The sequence below is a fragment of the Cydia splendana genome, chromosome 1 (assembly GCF_910591565.1).
Source record: "Cydia splendana chromosome 1, ilCydSple1.2, whole genome shotgun sequence".
NCBI classification, from domain to species: Eukaryota; Metazoa; Arthropoda; class Insecta; order Lepidoptera; family Tortricidae; genus Cydia; species Cydia splendana.
In genome coordinates this window covers 8,527,279-8,544,170 of record NC_085960.1, presented here as the reverse complement: position 1 = coordinate 8,544,170, position 16,892 = coordinate 8,527,279, and the positions used below count along the sequence as shown (strand labels likewise).

The 16,892-nt window shown below is 35.7% G+C and overlaps 1 protein-coding gene and 1 non-coding gene across 2 annotated transcripts in view; both read right to left on the bottom strand.

The window, feature by feature from the left end:
- Nucleotides 1–16,892, bottom strand: part of LOC134796104 (uncharacterized) — a 349,320-nt gene that overhangs the window by 291,331 nt on the left and 41,097 nt on the right. The window lies entirely within an intron of this gene.
- Trnap-agg (transfer RNA proline (anticodon AGG)) lies at nt 6,216–6,287 on the bottom strand. Its single transcript has one exon. It is a non-coding gene; the product is annotated as a tRNA-Pro (tRNA).

The following is a 16,892-nucleotide window of genomic DNA, read 5'->3' as shown; positions in this document are numbered from 1 at the left end:
TAATATCTATAAATCTATTTACTATTTACGGAAATAAGAATAAAACTCATAAGAATAAGAAAGGGACTTGTTATTACAAGATTACCAAATATAGAAATCAGAATTGACTTATAATTATTAATACTCGTTTGTAGCCACCGATTTCAATAAATCCCATTTGTATTATCTAGTAATCTTTACGTACCTACTGTAACTATTACACCATTTATAAACTCAAGGAAAGTTTTATAGAATTTATACAACCCTGTTATTCCGAGTACAGAATATTAATTTCACGATTAAGTAAAACCGTTTTGTATTTCCTATACTATGAAATTAATAAAATTTCCTTGAAATTATATTATTTTCTATCGCCTAGAAAAAAAAATTAAAAATTAATAGAGTTTGATAATCCCGTCTTTTAGAAATCAGGTTTTTAATTCGAACAATATTTTTTCTCTCCGTGCAGAGAGGAAAATGAGGACTACGTTTGTATGAAAAGGCGATTTCGCACGGGTCCTCCACTTACGTCTTAAGTATTTATATTAATTAAAGAATGAAGAATACCCCACCACCGTTTGCTTTAAATTGGTCGTTACCTCCCCCCCCCCCTGAAAATATGTAACGGTCAGATGGCCAACTTGAAGCGAACGGGTAGTAAACACAGGCTTCCAATTCGTGAGGCACTAGGTAGTTAGGTAGTAAGGTACCTATTACGTTACATTTCTTGCGTAACTTACGTATGAATGACAATAAAATCGTTGTTGTTAGACCACCGGAATTGAAGACCGAGGCGCCAGAGATTTCCAAATACATATATTAGGCATTATTGTTAGAGAGGGCCGACCTGTTTTCAAGGAAATACGTTACCCACTAAAGGATATTTATAAAAAGTGTCTGTCAAAATGTAAGCCTTCCATATGCCAATAAAATAACAAAATCTTTCATTTCTATCAAGGGCCTGTCGAGACCTAAGTACATTATATTAAATTAGTCAAGGTACGAGTAGGTACACAGCGGTTCGGTCCATGATGTCTAATTCCATAAATGTCTGTTTCCACGAATGTCTATTTCCCTAGTTGTCTATTTCCACGTATGTCTATTTTCCTGATAGTCTAGTTCCACGAGTGTCTATTTCCCCGAATGTCTAGTTCCAATGTCAAATGACCACTTTTTATATCACCACATTTGATATAGGTAGGTTAGGTTCGTTAGGTTTCTTCAAATGGCCGAAGGCCAAACAGCACAGAATAGGAGCCCCGCGTAAGCGGGCCTCCGTCGACATCGTAAAACGGAAAAAATAATGTGGTCATGCATTTTGCGTTCTAGCCCGTTTGCGATGTACACTAATAGCGAACGACTAAAAAGTAATTGACGTATGACGACTAGACATTCGGGGAATTAGGCTTGTAGACACTAGTCGTTTCAGTAAATGGACGTATGACGACTAGACATTCGGGGAAATAGACATCATGTACCGAACCGGTCCACAGTACACATCGTTTACAACCGCATCAGCGTTAAGTCTTTTTCATCAGTACGGTTACCATCAGAGCCTCTACCATCAGTTTTAACATTGACATAACGCTCACGTCTACGTAATTTACTTTCTGTACATCTCGCTTCCACTATTGCTCGCATATGCGAGTACGAGCGAGATGCATAGAAAGTAAGTTACGTAAACGTGAGTGAATATGTCAATGTTAAAACTGGTGGTAGTGCTTCAGTTTGTCACTGACATAAACGCCGTCGAGAACGTAATTTACTTTCTAAACATCTCGCTCGCACTCGCATATTAGTGCAAACGGGATGTATAGAAAGTAAATTACGTTCTCGACGGCGTTTATGTCAGTGACAAACTGATGGTAACCGTACAGTTTTCATCCCACTTGCACATAAAGCGCGTAGCGGGAATTGTAGCTCATTTTACTCCCTAGGGAGTTAATGATTTTGTTTTGTTATGTCACTTTTTTATTAATTCACTGTCATACGAACAAACAAAGAAGGTTAATTAAAGATTTGACTATTTAATACCAAGCTAGAAGTTACTTTTATATATATGTTTTACGTTAAAATACTTATGCTTACATTGCTTACTAATTTGTACTTAATTTATTTTGTTTACTTATGCTTTATAAAGTTAAATTGAGTGATTAAACAACAGCTTAATTTTTTTAACACAATTTTCAATCGTGGTCGTGTGCCGAATGCGTTTCTGCCTTTCATGCTTCACGAATATACCTATTAACCCCTCTCCAGACTATGCGCGTGAATCGCGGGCGAAGCCGCAAACGCAAATGTGGAGTCGATTTCGCTGTCTGCGAAAATCGACGCCACACTCGCGTTCGCGGCTTCGCGCCGCGATTCGCGCATGAGTGTGGAGGGGGCTTTACATTTAACTTTTATTTAGCTTAAAACTTTTTTCTTCGCTAGTGTGATGACTGATTAATACGTACTAATATATAGGTACGTAATAATGCGAATAACTCTCGTAAACATTTTTAGCAATATAGAATGGTATCCATTGGCAAAATAAGTTGTGCCTTTAACTTTAAAAAAATAATTATAAGTATAACTTAGTGCGACATTGTTTTTGACGTTTGGAGAAAAGCACTATATACCTATGCCCCGGCACGGCAGGAATAGCAATCCGCTTCGCGTCGTCGAAACTCGTCCACAAATATCCCTTTCCTGGCCTCTGCAATAATATACCTACTGTTAAAATAAGATAAGAGCAAACGCCTTATCGTTTTTATTTACATTTACCTACCTATCTTTTCTAAACCTTCATAATATTGTTTTGCATGATTTTATATTATGGTAGAGAGCACTGAAAAGTTGCGTTGTTCTCTAATGAACTGGATGAGAAATGAAACAGTAGCCTGGTCCAGACACGTCTTGACTCCTCGTTATAATAACAAGGCAGTTAGATAAACTTAGAAAGTAAAATGGCCGTAGTCCCGTCGTGAGCTTGTCAAAACACTTTTACTATTGGGTCGTGTTTAAGCTCCAACTTCCCCCTCACTGTGACGCTTTGGGCCTTCGGCCCTACGCGGAGCTCGCCCTTCGGCCTTCGTATATTCTTTGACCTTTTCCTACGTTTATTAAAAGAAGCGGATCATCTTGGCTTGAACCGTGAACGAGACTCAGAAATAAACTCTCATCAACTTAGAGCGACATAAACTGAAATAAATGTCATATACTAAGAAAAAGTGACCAAGGCCTCCAGTGCCCCAGGCTGGAATCGAACCAGCGTCCTCTGCTATCGCGGCAGGTGCCTGAACCACTCGGCCACCGGGCCACAGCGACATTAGTCAAATTTTCCAAGTATATGCACTTCCTACTGAAGGCTTGTGGCGCCCCCTGGCCATCTCTAAGGTAGAACAGTATGGTTCGAACCTTCTATCTGGATCATTCTCATGATGATACCGAGCTAGCGAGAGAGATGGCGCTGCCAATCAATACTATGAAGTATTTGAACAAATTAAATTATTTTTTCAGAAAATATTTTAATTTGTTTTTATCAAGTAGAAACACTACTATATAAATTATAAACTGAAATAAATGTCATATACTAAGAAAAAGTGACCAAGGCCTCCAGTGCCCCAGGCTGGAATCGAACCAGCGTCCTCTGCTATCGCGGCAGGTGCCTGAACCACTCGGCCACCGGGCCACAGCGACATTAGTCAAATTTTCCAAGTATATGCACTTCCTACTGAAGGCTTGTGGCGCCCCCTGGCCATCTCTAAGGTAGAACAGTATGGTTCGAACCTTCTATCTGGATCATTCTCATGATGATACCGAGCTAGCGAGAGAGATGGCGCTGCCAATCAATACTATGAAGTATTTGAACAAATTAAATTATTTTTCAGAAAATATTTTAATTTGTTTTTATCAAGTAGAAACACTACTATATAAATTATAAACTGAAATAAATGTCATATACTAAGAAAAAGTGACCAAGGCCTCCAGTGCCCCAGGCTGGAATCGAACCAGCGTCCTCTGCTATCGCGGCAGGTGCCTGAACCACTCGGCCACCGGGCCACAGCGACATTAGTCAAATTTTCCAAGTATATGCACTTCCTACTGAAGGCTTGTGGCGCCCCCTGGCCATCTCTAAGGTAGAACAGTATGGTTCGAACCTTCTATCTGGATCATTCTCATGATGATACCGAGCTAGCGAGAGAGATGGCGCTGCCAATCAATACTATGAAGTATTTGAACAAATTAAATTATTTTTCAGAAAATATTTTAATTTGTTTTTATCAAGTAGAAACACTACTATATAAATTATAAACTGAAATAAATGTCATATACTAAGAAAAAGTGACCAAGGCCTCCAGTGCCCCAGGCTGGAATCGAACCAGCGTCCTCTGCTATCGCGGCAGGTGCCTGAACCACTCGGCCACCGGGCCACAGCGACATTAGTCAAATTTTCCAAGTATATGCACTTCCTACTGAAGGCTTGTGGCGCCCCCTGGCCATCTCTAAGGTAGAACAGTATGGTTCGAACCTTCTATCTGGATCATTCTCATGATGATACCGAGCTAGCGAGAGAGATGGCGCTGCCAATCAATACTATGAAGTATTTGAACAAATTAAATTATTTTTCAGAAAATATTTTAATTTGTTTTTATCAAGTAGAAACACTACTATATAAATTATAAACTGAAATAAATGTCATATACTAAGAAAAAGTGACCAAGGCCTCCAGTGCCCCAGGCTGGAATCGAACCAGCGTCCTCTGCTATCGCGGCAGGTGCCTGAACCACTCGGCCACCGGGCCACAGCGACATTAGTCAAATTTTCCAAGTATATGCACTTCCTACTGAAGGCTTGTGGCGCCCCCTGGCCATCTCTAAGGTAGAACAGTATGGTTCGAACCTTCTATCTGGATCATTCTCATGATGATACCGAGCTAGCGAGAGAGATGGCGCTGCCAATCAATACTATGAAGTATTTGAACAAATTAAATTATTTTTCAGAAAATATTTAGTATATGACATTTATTTCAGTTTATAATTTATATAGTAGTGTTTCTACTTGATAAAAACAAATTAAAATATTTTCTGAAAAATAATTTAATTTGTTCAAATACTTCATAGTATTAGAGCGACATGTCGTGTATTTTGTCCGCACTTTGGTAAAGTAATACACGCTTCAAGTCGACTCACGTATACCCAGTGGGCCGTTTCTCGGGCACAATTGAGATTCATACAAGTGACCTTGATATTTTGTCGAAATATCTCACAACACAACAACAGATCATACCGGCTTAAGAAGTGGAGTAACGTGTGTCACCAATATGATACCTAATATAGTCTGTATATTATGTAGGTACATATTACATCAGAGGACAAACAAAATTGTTACAACTTTTTTAGAATAGGTACGTAATGTATGTATGTAACCTATACTAAGTAATAAGTTGATAAATCATTTGTTTGTGTTATTTGAATTAAAAATAATTCGGCAGTTAAATCGTATTTTCCTGTAATTATTTTACGTATTATGTACTTACTCATAATAAATTAGGTAATTTGTAAGTTATGCATACAGGTTGATTATTAAGCCGTGAATGATACCTAGTACTATTATTTATTCTGTGATGATACTTAAAGTTATTGGCAACGCTGCATGAAAGGTTACACGGCGGTGTATAAATAGTTAAATTAATTAGCTCCTTAACTAGATATTAGCTGTTCATCAATATCGTTAAGCATAAACACCCTATTGGATTACGTAACATACATGTCGTGGTCATCGAGACAGAAACAAAAATCGTTACTTAAAATTGTATTTGAAAGAATAATATAGGTACCTACTCATTCACGATTTACACAGTAATACATATTATTTGAAGACAAATTTGCAGATTATGGTTCGTTGCCCTAATCTAACCTTTGACATTATGAAATTCATGTGAATTTCATACATGACTGTCTGTATTATCTGAGAAAACAAAAGGAACATTTTGTTGAGCATTTCAACTAAAATTGATGTGTGGCATTATCCCACTCGCTCGAGGATGTTTATACAAGGAAGATCGTAGCTTAATGATATATATGTTGCTCAATTATCCTGCATATTTTCCGGCTTACGTGGAACCATAAATTACACAAATATAAAAGCTTACACAAACGTTTAGATAATTTAGATTCCTCGCGGCAGGAAAATGAAACGAAATGTAATTATTTTTATGCCCGCATTAAGTAAAAAAAAGTAAAAAGATTCTTGGGCTCGTCCGGGATTTGAACCCGGGACCTCTCGCACCCTAAGCGAAAATCATACCCCTAGACCAACGAGCCGGTTGTTCACACGGTTGAAATAAGCGACTCGGTGAATGTGCGTAAAACATATATCTACCTTTCTATAATTATTGGCTTCACGTTGCCGTCGCCGCTCACGCGTCCCACATTTTTTTATCTCTCACAAATTGACACGTTGCCTTGCCGATGCCGTCGAGTCGAGGAGCGTAATCTGCATAATAATAAAGCAAATACCTAGTACGAGTATCGAGTGTTTTTTTTTAATAGAGGTGATAGATGGAAAGGTTTTGTAGCATAATTTCTAAAATCTAATTTCCTAAGTACGAAATTCCTAAAGACAGAACATCGAAAATCAAAATGTCTAATGTACGAAATTCCTAAAGATGCATGTCCTAATACACTTTTAATCGAATGATCTTATTTTCGAAAATCAATATTCCTTCGTAGTCTTCGTACGAAATGCCTAATGACAATACTTCTAAAGTCAATATGTCTAGTGCTCAAAATAGCTACGTTCAAAAAGCCTAATGACAATACTTTGAAACTCAATACTTCCCAGAACATTTCCTTCTTATCCTGATTCGACGGAGCCCCGCTACGCGGGGCTCCTATTTCTGGGCGATTTGCCCTTCGGGCATCTGAAGCTACCTAACGAACCTAACCTACCTATTGATTTATTTTAGTGTGACGTCCGTGAAAACATTACACTTTGGGTAAAAAAGCGTAGGTAGATTAGGTTCGTTAGGTAGCTTCAGATGCTCGAAGGGCAAACCGCCCGCGAAGCGGGGCTCCGTCTAGTTAAGTTGTAAAGGAAATGTTTTTTAAAAAGAAGGTTTCGTACGTTAGACTCTTTAAACTACGAGTAAGGTCAGCTAAACATAGGACAAATGTTGTTAGAAATTTCGCAATTTATACATTTTAAACTTAGGTCAACTGGACGTAGGAAAAAAGGTCGTTAGTATTTTCGTGCACTAGCATTATTGTACTTTAGACATTTAAAAAATAGGTTTATTAACAGTAGGACATGCATCTTTAGGAATTTCGTACATTAGACATTTTGATTTTAGATGTTCTGTCTTTAGGAATTTCGTACTTAGGATATTTGATTTTAGAAATTATGCTATATAACCGATGGAAATGGGTAGTTGATACAGAAAAAATATTAAAATGCGTTACGAAAACAATCATTGTACTCCTTGAATGCTTCGTTTAGGGTTGCCAGGCGAATTATTGTAAAGTCGACGCCAAAGATATGTTTACAATTTTGCACCTAACTCCTTTGTAATAAGGCGAAAATGGAAACATATCTTTGACATCGACTGTACATTGTAGTCTTGTGCGTGTAGGTACGATAATTCGGGCTCTGTAAAATGTATAATGAGCATTATCATATCGTCAGGTGACAAGCAAAACTCACTAATTACCACCACAAGTGCATAGCCATAGTGAACCATATTAGTACTAAAAGAAGGTTGATTGTTTAAATTTTTTTTAGTAATTAGTGACTTTTGCTTGTCACCTGACGATATGCAATAGTACGAGGTTTTTTTCTTTGAAGATATATTGGACTATCATGCTTATTTGATGAAAATATTACACAGAGTGGTCTTTTTGATCATTCCTTCCTACTTCAGCAGTACCACGAGTCTACACTTGACATTTACGTTAGCGTAACCTCGATCGCAGTTCATCTCGCTCGCACTGATGTATTGGTGCGATAGAAGCGAGTTCACGCAGTTGCTAACGTAAACGTTAAATTTTGACCGTCAAATGCCAACTCGTGGTAGCCGTGCTTAAGTATAAGTACAAGCAAATTGATTTTCGAATAATATGAATTTATCTTTATTATGAGATAATCGCATTTTTTTTTCAGATATGAGACCTACTTACTTACCTAATCGATCCCTCCAATACAGGGTGTCCCATAAGTGACACGTCACAGTGACACTGGAGGTAGACCAGGCCAAGAGGACCCAAATAAACTTAACATGACCCCAGTAAAAGTGGCACGGTTTTCGAGTTATTGCCAAATTAAGGTTTTTCATGAATTTTGGACGGTTTTTAACATTGTTAGTGCCTTTGTGCACTCGGAAAGGTCTCGAAGTTAATTTTTTTATGTGTACGGCATCATGAATAGTTAACCAAGATAACAGAATAGGTATTTTATCGATAAACAATGTAAAATGCAAAAAAGTACTGGTTTAATATTGAATTAAATTTACAGCGAAACATTAATTTAGACTTTGACCACCAGTCGTAAAAAAAATACTAGAAAAGTAATAAGCTAATAACGTCAAGCTATTTAGCATGTTATGCAGATTCAAAAATGGTATGACACATGTACCTTCCGGCAATAAAATAGGAATTATTATCATCTTTCGAAAGCCTCATAAAAAATAAATTAAAACTAGGAATACTGCAATCCGTTGCTACTTAGTAAAAATATCGATTTATGTTACGATATCTAATTCTGAATAGAGAAATAAAAAAAACGGCTATTCAGTATTTGCCGAATGCCTAAAAGAAAGAGATGGCAAATGGTTATCTCCCTTTTTAAGGATATCATTGAGTTGATAAAGGTTCAAAGAAAATTAAATACTACAGGTTGAAGTTTAATCAATTTATTGAAAAAAAAAAATTTTTACAATAGGTGCTAGAATTGTTTTACCCCGGCTCGTATGCAAGCTTGGCACCGTCTTGTAAAACTTCAAGTTAATTTCCTTGTCAAGTTAATTTCCTTAAATAAATTTCGGATATGTTTCGTGCTGCCTCGAACATACGCCGCCGTAATTCCTCTTGGGACCTTATTAGCTTGGAGTAAACTTTATATTTTAAGCATTTTAAGCATCCCCAATGAAAAAAAATCTAATGGGTTTAGGTCCGGGGAACGCGGCTGCCATCTGGGAATTTCTGTGTGAGGTGGTCGCGAACATCGCAAGCGTATTGTTCTGGGCAGCCATCTTGCTGTGGTTCCAGCTCCAAGAAGATGGATCGGCCGACCAGTGGCATGGCCTAACGTTTCCCGGACCTAAACCCATTAGATTTTTTTTTATTGGGGATACTTAAAAGATAAATTTTACTCCAAGTCAATAACGTCCCAAGAGGAACTAAGGCTGCATGTTCGAGGCAGCACGAAACATATCCGAAATTTATTTATGAAAATTTACCAAGCGTGCGATACGAGCCGGGGTAAAACAATTCGAGCAACCTATTGTAAAATAAAATTATTTTAATAAATTGATTAAACTTCAACCTGCAGTATTTTATTTTCTTTGAACCTTTATCAAATCAATGATATCCTTAAAAAAGGGAGATAACCGTTTTCCATCTCTTTCTTTTAGGTATTTGGCAAATACTGAATAGGCGTTTTTTTATTTCTGTATCCAGAATTAGATATCGCAACATAAATCGTTATTTTTACTAAGTAGCAACGGATTGCCGATTTCCTAGTTATAACTAATTTTTTATGAGGCTTTCGAAAGATGATAATAATTCCTATTTTATTGCCGGAAGGTACATGTGTCATACCATTTTTGAATCTGCATAACATGCTCAATAGCTTGACGCTATTTGCTCATTACATTTCTAGTATTTTTTTTTCACGACAGGTGGTCAAAGTCAAAAATTAATGATTCGCTGTGAATTTAATTCAAGATTAAACCAGTATTTTTTTACATTTTACATTGTTTATCGATAAAATACCTATTCTGTTATCTTCATTAACTATTCATGATGCCGTACACATAAAAAATTAACTTCGAGACCTTTCCGAGTGCACACTGGCACTAACAATGTTAAAAACGGTCAAAATTCATGAAAAACTTTAATTTGGCAATAACTCGAAAACCGTGCCACTTTTACTGGGGTCATGTTAAGTTGGTTTGGGTCCTCTTGGTCTGGTCTACCTCCAGTGTCACTGTGACGTGTCACTTATGGGACATCCTGTATATCTAATAGGTATAATTATCTATTCGGGTACCGATTAGAATAGGTAGATGACAAGTTTATATTAATGGTACCAGTTGATCAGGTTTGATTCGAGGATTAAATGTTTATGTTACGGGTAATGTTAGAAGGTTGATTAAACTTATAAAGTTTACCCGGGTATAACTAGTATTACCCAAGCCTTTTGGGTAAAGCCCGAAAATTAAATCAAATTTTACACCATTACCCAGCCAGTGTTGGGTAGACCTAGGTGAATACAGATTAATGTTGTTCAAATTTTCGGACTTTACGCAAAAGGCTTGGGTAATACTAGTTAAGTTATACCCAGGTAAACTTAGTTTAATCAACCTTCTATTCTAACATTACCCGTAACATTTATAATTGTGGGAAAAGTCAGAAAATTACCTATGAATATACATTTTATCAAGTACGTTTGTAGATGAATATCTTTATATTGGATAATCCATTATATTCTGTAAATGAATATATGGAAATGACATGTAATATTATAAATTGAATGTACCTAAGTAATTAATTTTTCTATTGACCTGTATTTCATTTAATTTTATTTTAATTTGACGATCATTATGAGATATCCATGCTTAGCTTAGCCATATTGACATTGTTTTTCGTTTTATATTACCTATTTGACATTGTTAATAACTTAGTTAATTAATTGATTGGTTATAATGGTTTTTAAATCGTGTATTGCTTGACATTTGTATAATTATAATCAATTGTTATTTTCCTACTTGACCATCATAGTATAAATTCGTATAGATTAGTGTAATATAATTTATATTGTAATTTCATATTATGAAATAAATAAATATAAATCTATCCTCTTATCCATTAATCACAGCAAAGTCGTAGGCACTCCTCAGATTTTCTTAATTATGACTTTTTTTCTTAAGTATACATTTTACTCGTATTGCTAGTTGCGAGGTTTTTTGTCAACAAGAGGCTAAATCCAGCGTGATTTTAGGCTACATTTGCATAAGTTTCGTTTGAACATGGAACCGGGTGTTTCCCGGCTGCTAACGATTTCTGTGGAATAACGACACTGACGCAGTGAAATAGGTTAGGTAGATACTATATATCATATTTAATTTTATACTTATATTATAATTACCCAGTAATTTTTAATAGGTAGGCGAGGATCCCGGTTAAATTTTCGAGCCATATTAAATTGTACCTACAACGGGACTTAATCACGTATTTTGTAAAAATCGTGAAAGTTTAAATCAGCGTTATCGTACATTTGGCGAAAATCTTTCCTTGTTTTTGATATAGGAGGTCGTTTACAGACGAATCGCCTGATGGTAAGCAATTATCGTCGCCCATAGATACCCGCAACACCAGGAAGGTTGTAATTGTGCGTAGCCGGTCTTACGCTCTTTTTTAAAGTTTGAAGGTCGTATCGGTCCGGAGCCGCAGGTGACAGTTCATTCCACACTTTAGCTGTGCGAGGCAGGAAGTTTCTGGAGAACAGACAGGTGAGGACTGCCAACCATCAAGTTGGTGAAGATGGAAATGCTATCGAGTATCCGTTGATGAAATAAAATGTTGTGGGAATACCTCCAATTATTTCATTAATAAAAACCGTTATTTTTCAATGAGTTTTTGTTAATATTTTCCATCATCCACCCTTGTTTGACAAATTAATCGGCAAAATTAAGTGTTAAGGGGCCCACTGATTAACAGTCCGCCGGATGGTATCTGCCTGTCAGTTGTTCGTAACTCTCAACTTTTTGTTCTAACTGACAGGCCGATTCCATCCGGCGGACTGTTAATTAGTGGGCCCCTTAAGAGTCCGCAGCAAGCTCGGTTCTCCATACAAACGTAGTTACGCTCTCATTTTATGATTCGGTCAAATTGTGTTTTTTGAAAACACACCGAATGCAATGAATGAATGAATGTAGTGTGACGTCCAGGCTCCGTTGTGTACTGGGTGATCAAATGAAACAACTGTTATTGCTCGTGCACTCCGCCAGCCACCCACCCGCACGCCATGACACTTCTCCACGGAGTGAAGCTAGCGGGTAGTTGCATCGTACTGTTTATTGTGTAATCGTCACATCTCTCCCTTTATATAACGATTTATTTATTTTACTTTATATATTTATCATGCAACAATAGTTCAGTTTATCGTATTATCTTATACTCGCTAGGTTAATTTATTTTTCCAATCTAGGTATACTACCACCGGTTCGGAAAGGTTAACCTCAGACCCGAGAAGAACCGGCGTAAGAAACTCGGCGAGGTGTGGATGTATTCATTTTACAACAGTTAAATAATAAATATTTTCCAACACTAGCAAGCCTTTAAATCTGTAAAACTATTATTTTTCTTTTACAATTTCTTCTTAGGTGTCAGTCCCTCTCCTTCTCCTATTTGCAGTTTTGAGTTTTTTATTCAATTGCTTATAATTCAAAGATTTACTTTAAACGCCTTAATTACTACATTTTCCTTTTGATACTTACACATTTCCAGGTATTTCCATTAGCATACAATATAATATTTTACTAATTAATACCTATTTCATGATTTAGGTACAATAACATTGTAAGCTTGCCAAGCGTCTTGGACATTAGTTACTTATTGGCAATAACTGATTGACTCAGTTTTACTTGTCTTGTATGATGTTAATATATATATAATGCAATTTAAAATACTTGTAGATAATCCAAGGTCAAATAAACTAGGAATGTTACATTCGTTGTAGAGGTACCACGTCAAATATGATTAGTTTTACTTGTGAATAGGTTAAGGAAACAATAATCTATATAAATAGATTTATATATTATTAATTTGTTAGGTACCTACTAAGATTTACCTGCCTATTGGACCATTATTATTATTAATTGCATTGCATACATATCTAATTATCGTTCTTTAATTATAATACTTGAATAATATAATCTTGACATCAATTAATCCAAATATTTATTTTATTCATTTTATTGCTCAAAAAGTAACACAGCAAATATAATATCGAATGTAATATTATTCTAGCAACTTACTTATGCGAAGAATCATAATTACAATTTATGTTATGAAAATAACGTAACACTTTACTAATTGAAAGCTGATTTTTCAATTGAATTGTGACCAGTAAGTATTGTATTATTATTTCCACAATAATTACTGTCAGACTGTCACATAAATATTATTATTTGTACTTATACACTTTTTCTTCGGTATATTTCAATTACTTGCAACATAATTTATAAACCTGAAACATAGGTATACACCTTGTATGTCTGCTTCCTATATCCTGCCATTGGTAAGTATGTCATTTAACTTCAATAAACATCTTCCAACGAACCAATGGAATTCCATTATTCTAACCATGATCCCATGAAATACTGAGTACACCAGAGTACAGTTCGAATGTTTAGGTACTTTACCATTTTATCGTTACGTTTAACGTTTCTAAATGATAAGACCTAGGTTTTTGGTCTTTTAAGTCTTAGTGCTCAATTAGTACAATAAATGTGTACTCTTGGGTAGATCAATGAAGTGGTTCAAGCTACAACTTTAATCTACTAGTTTTACTTAATTAGTTAGCCTCAACAAATTAAACATCAGGCAAACTGTCATTGAGAGCGATCAAAATCACGGTTAATTCGAATACTTATTGTTTTTATTTTATAATGTGTAGGTACCTACACACAGTATTTAGTTATTTGTTTCTGTTTTGATTTAATGTATCGGTTCTGAGACTATGTATAATTTCTAATGTATGTATTGTCTCAACCGCATACCTAAGAGTTTTGGCATCCTTAATTATTGTAAGTTTATGCATGTGACTGAAATAAGGAAATATATTTTCCGGTAAAGTGCCTTTTTAATTACACTTAATTATAATTAGTCATCACATCACACACATCACTCATCTTCATCTGAGTAGGTGTACCTACTACCTAGGTAGTTAAAAAGGGACTTCGTCATCTACACTGTTAACCGACAAAAGTCATATGTCTATTTACAAAACATTAGGTTAACTGCTGGTCACTAGAGTTTTTACCGTTAGTACCTAAGACATGGTTGCCTTGGGTATAGTTTCGTAGTTTAGTTAAGTAAGCAGTGCTTCCTCACCGTGTAAGGCTCCCCGCATCGCCACTTCAGTTTTTACAGCATTGACTTTAGGTACTACATGACATGATGTATTATGACAGGCCCAGCGTCTATTTACGTACCTGTTGTACTTGGGTTTGTAATTGAGCTTTGCCCTGATTATTATTCTATAGAATCATGTATTCCGGCTCTAAAATAGATTGGAATTGGGATTTATTATATGAAATCTGGGTCATATACGATTTTGAAGAATTGTATATCCTCGTCTATTTATAGGTTGTATTTGGGCAGTTTAGGCATGCCTCTGTGTTCCACAATTTCCACGGCTACTTACGCAGAATGCATTATTACTCTTATCCTGGTCACCTGCTTGTTTCTCTTAAACTATAATTTAACCTGTCTCCTAACTGTTCCAATAGGATTGCTACAACAATCTTTAACCGGAATACCGTCTAAGTCGTCGTATAATATATTTTTATATATACTTTGTTCGTTTTTATTTAGGCTGATACATTAAGTTCTTACCCATACGAACATCTGCAAAATGCAGTAAATTTATGATACGGGTATAGGTTAGAAGAAGGTTAAATTGTAATACTTTACAGGAAATGTTTTCCAACAGGCGTAATTTTTTTTTTTTTTGTATAATTGAAATCTACCCTGAATCTACATTAGTAGATATGCCTATTCCCGAGGCTATCCATCTATACCTACGCCTTGAGTTAACTGGAACAGTAGGCAGAGGCACTAAACTGCTTATTATATAATTTCGAATTCAATAAATACATTACATAATAGGAGGTCACTCTATACTAACATAATGTCAGTTTATGACTATTTTGCCTCCCTATTAAGTTTTGGTGGGCTAAAGAATCCGTCTAATGGTGGTATCTAGGACATTTTGGATGATCTAAAACAAGATACTATCGTTAGTACCAACCAACACTATATCGCGTCAGTTTACTTTTAAGTACTATGTTGTACTAATTTGGACGACCTATAACAAAAGGTCCTATCGTTAGTACCAACCACCACTATCGCGTCTACTAGACTAGTTACTAGGTACATTTGACTCTTTTGGTTTGTTAGTACCAGTTGAACATTCAACTTACTAATTATTCTCTGTTTGTATCATAGGTAAGTGTTATGATTTCGCTTATCATTTCTTTTGTTTTGCTAGTACTAGTTGAACATTCAACCCACTACTTATTTATTTTGCTAGTACCAGTTGAAAGTTCCAACCTACTATATTATTTGTTTTGCTAGTACCAGTTGAAAGTTCCAACCTACTAATTATTTGTTTTGCCAGTACCAGTTGAAAGTTCCAACCTACTAATTATTTGTTTTGCTAGCAACAGTTGAACAATCAAGCTACTAATTATTTGTTTTGCTAGTACCAGTTGAACAATTAACCTACTAATTATTTGTTTTGCTAGTACCAGTTGAACATTTCAACCTACTAATTATTTGTTTTGCTAGTACCGGTTGAACATTTCAACCTACTAATTATTTGTTTTGCTAGTACCAGTTGAAAGTTTCAACCTACTAATTATTTGTTTTGCTAGTACCGGTTGAAAGTTTCAACCCACTACCTATTTGTTTTGCTAGTACCAGTTGAAAGTTTCAACCTACTAATTATTTGTTTTGCTAGTACCAGTTGAACATTTCAACCTACTAATTATTTGTTTTGCTAGTACCGGTTGAAAGTTTCAACCTACTAATTATTTGTTTTGCTAGTACCGGTTGAAAGTTTCAACCTACTAATTATTTGTTTTGCTAGTACCAGTTGAAAGTTTCAACCTACTAATTATTTGTTTTGCTAGTACCAGTTGAACGTTTCAACCTACTAATTATTTGTTTTGCTAGTACCAGTTGAACGTTTTAACCTACTAATTATTTGTTTTGCTAGTACCAGTTGAACGTTTCAACCTACTAATTTTTTGTTTTGCTAGTACCGGTTGAAAGTTTCAACCTACTAATTATTTGTTTTGCTAGTACCGGTTCAAAGTTCCAACCCACTAATAATTTGTTTTGCTAGTACCAGTTGAACATTTCAACCTACTAATTATTTGTTTTGCTAGTACCGGTTGAAAGTTTCAACCTACTAATTATTTGTTTTGCTAGTACCGGTTGAAAGGTTCAACCTACTAATTATTTGTTTTGCTAGTACCAGTTGAACGTTTCAACCTACTAATTATTACTTATACCAACTGCAGCATAGATGTGATGTACAGTTTACTTCTTGCAATTTATTTTTCTTGTTAGTCGACTCCGACTTACTACTCAATTCATTTCATGCTGAGGTTACGTGTCTACTCCTACAGTAAAACAATAACAAAGCCCTCGGCATTCATCAGTCTAAGTACGCTATCTATAGTTCTTGACTCACTTGACATCGTAACGGTCCTTGGATAATTTAACTGGTCCGTTACCTGTTAGCATTGTTTATTATCATAAACAGCACATACCTATGTATATATAAATACATGTTAAGTCGACACCAAGTTAACATCGATTCATACCCATATCGTGCTATAAATAGCATTTCAATTGATTATAACTGGTTATTTTAACCGAACAATATTTCTTTTAGGACATAAGGTCCATAAAATGTATACA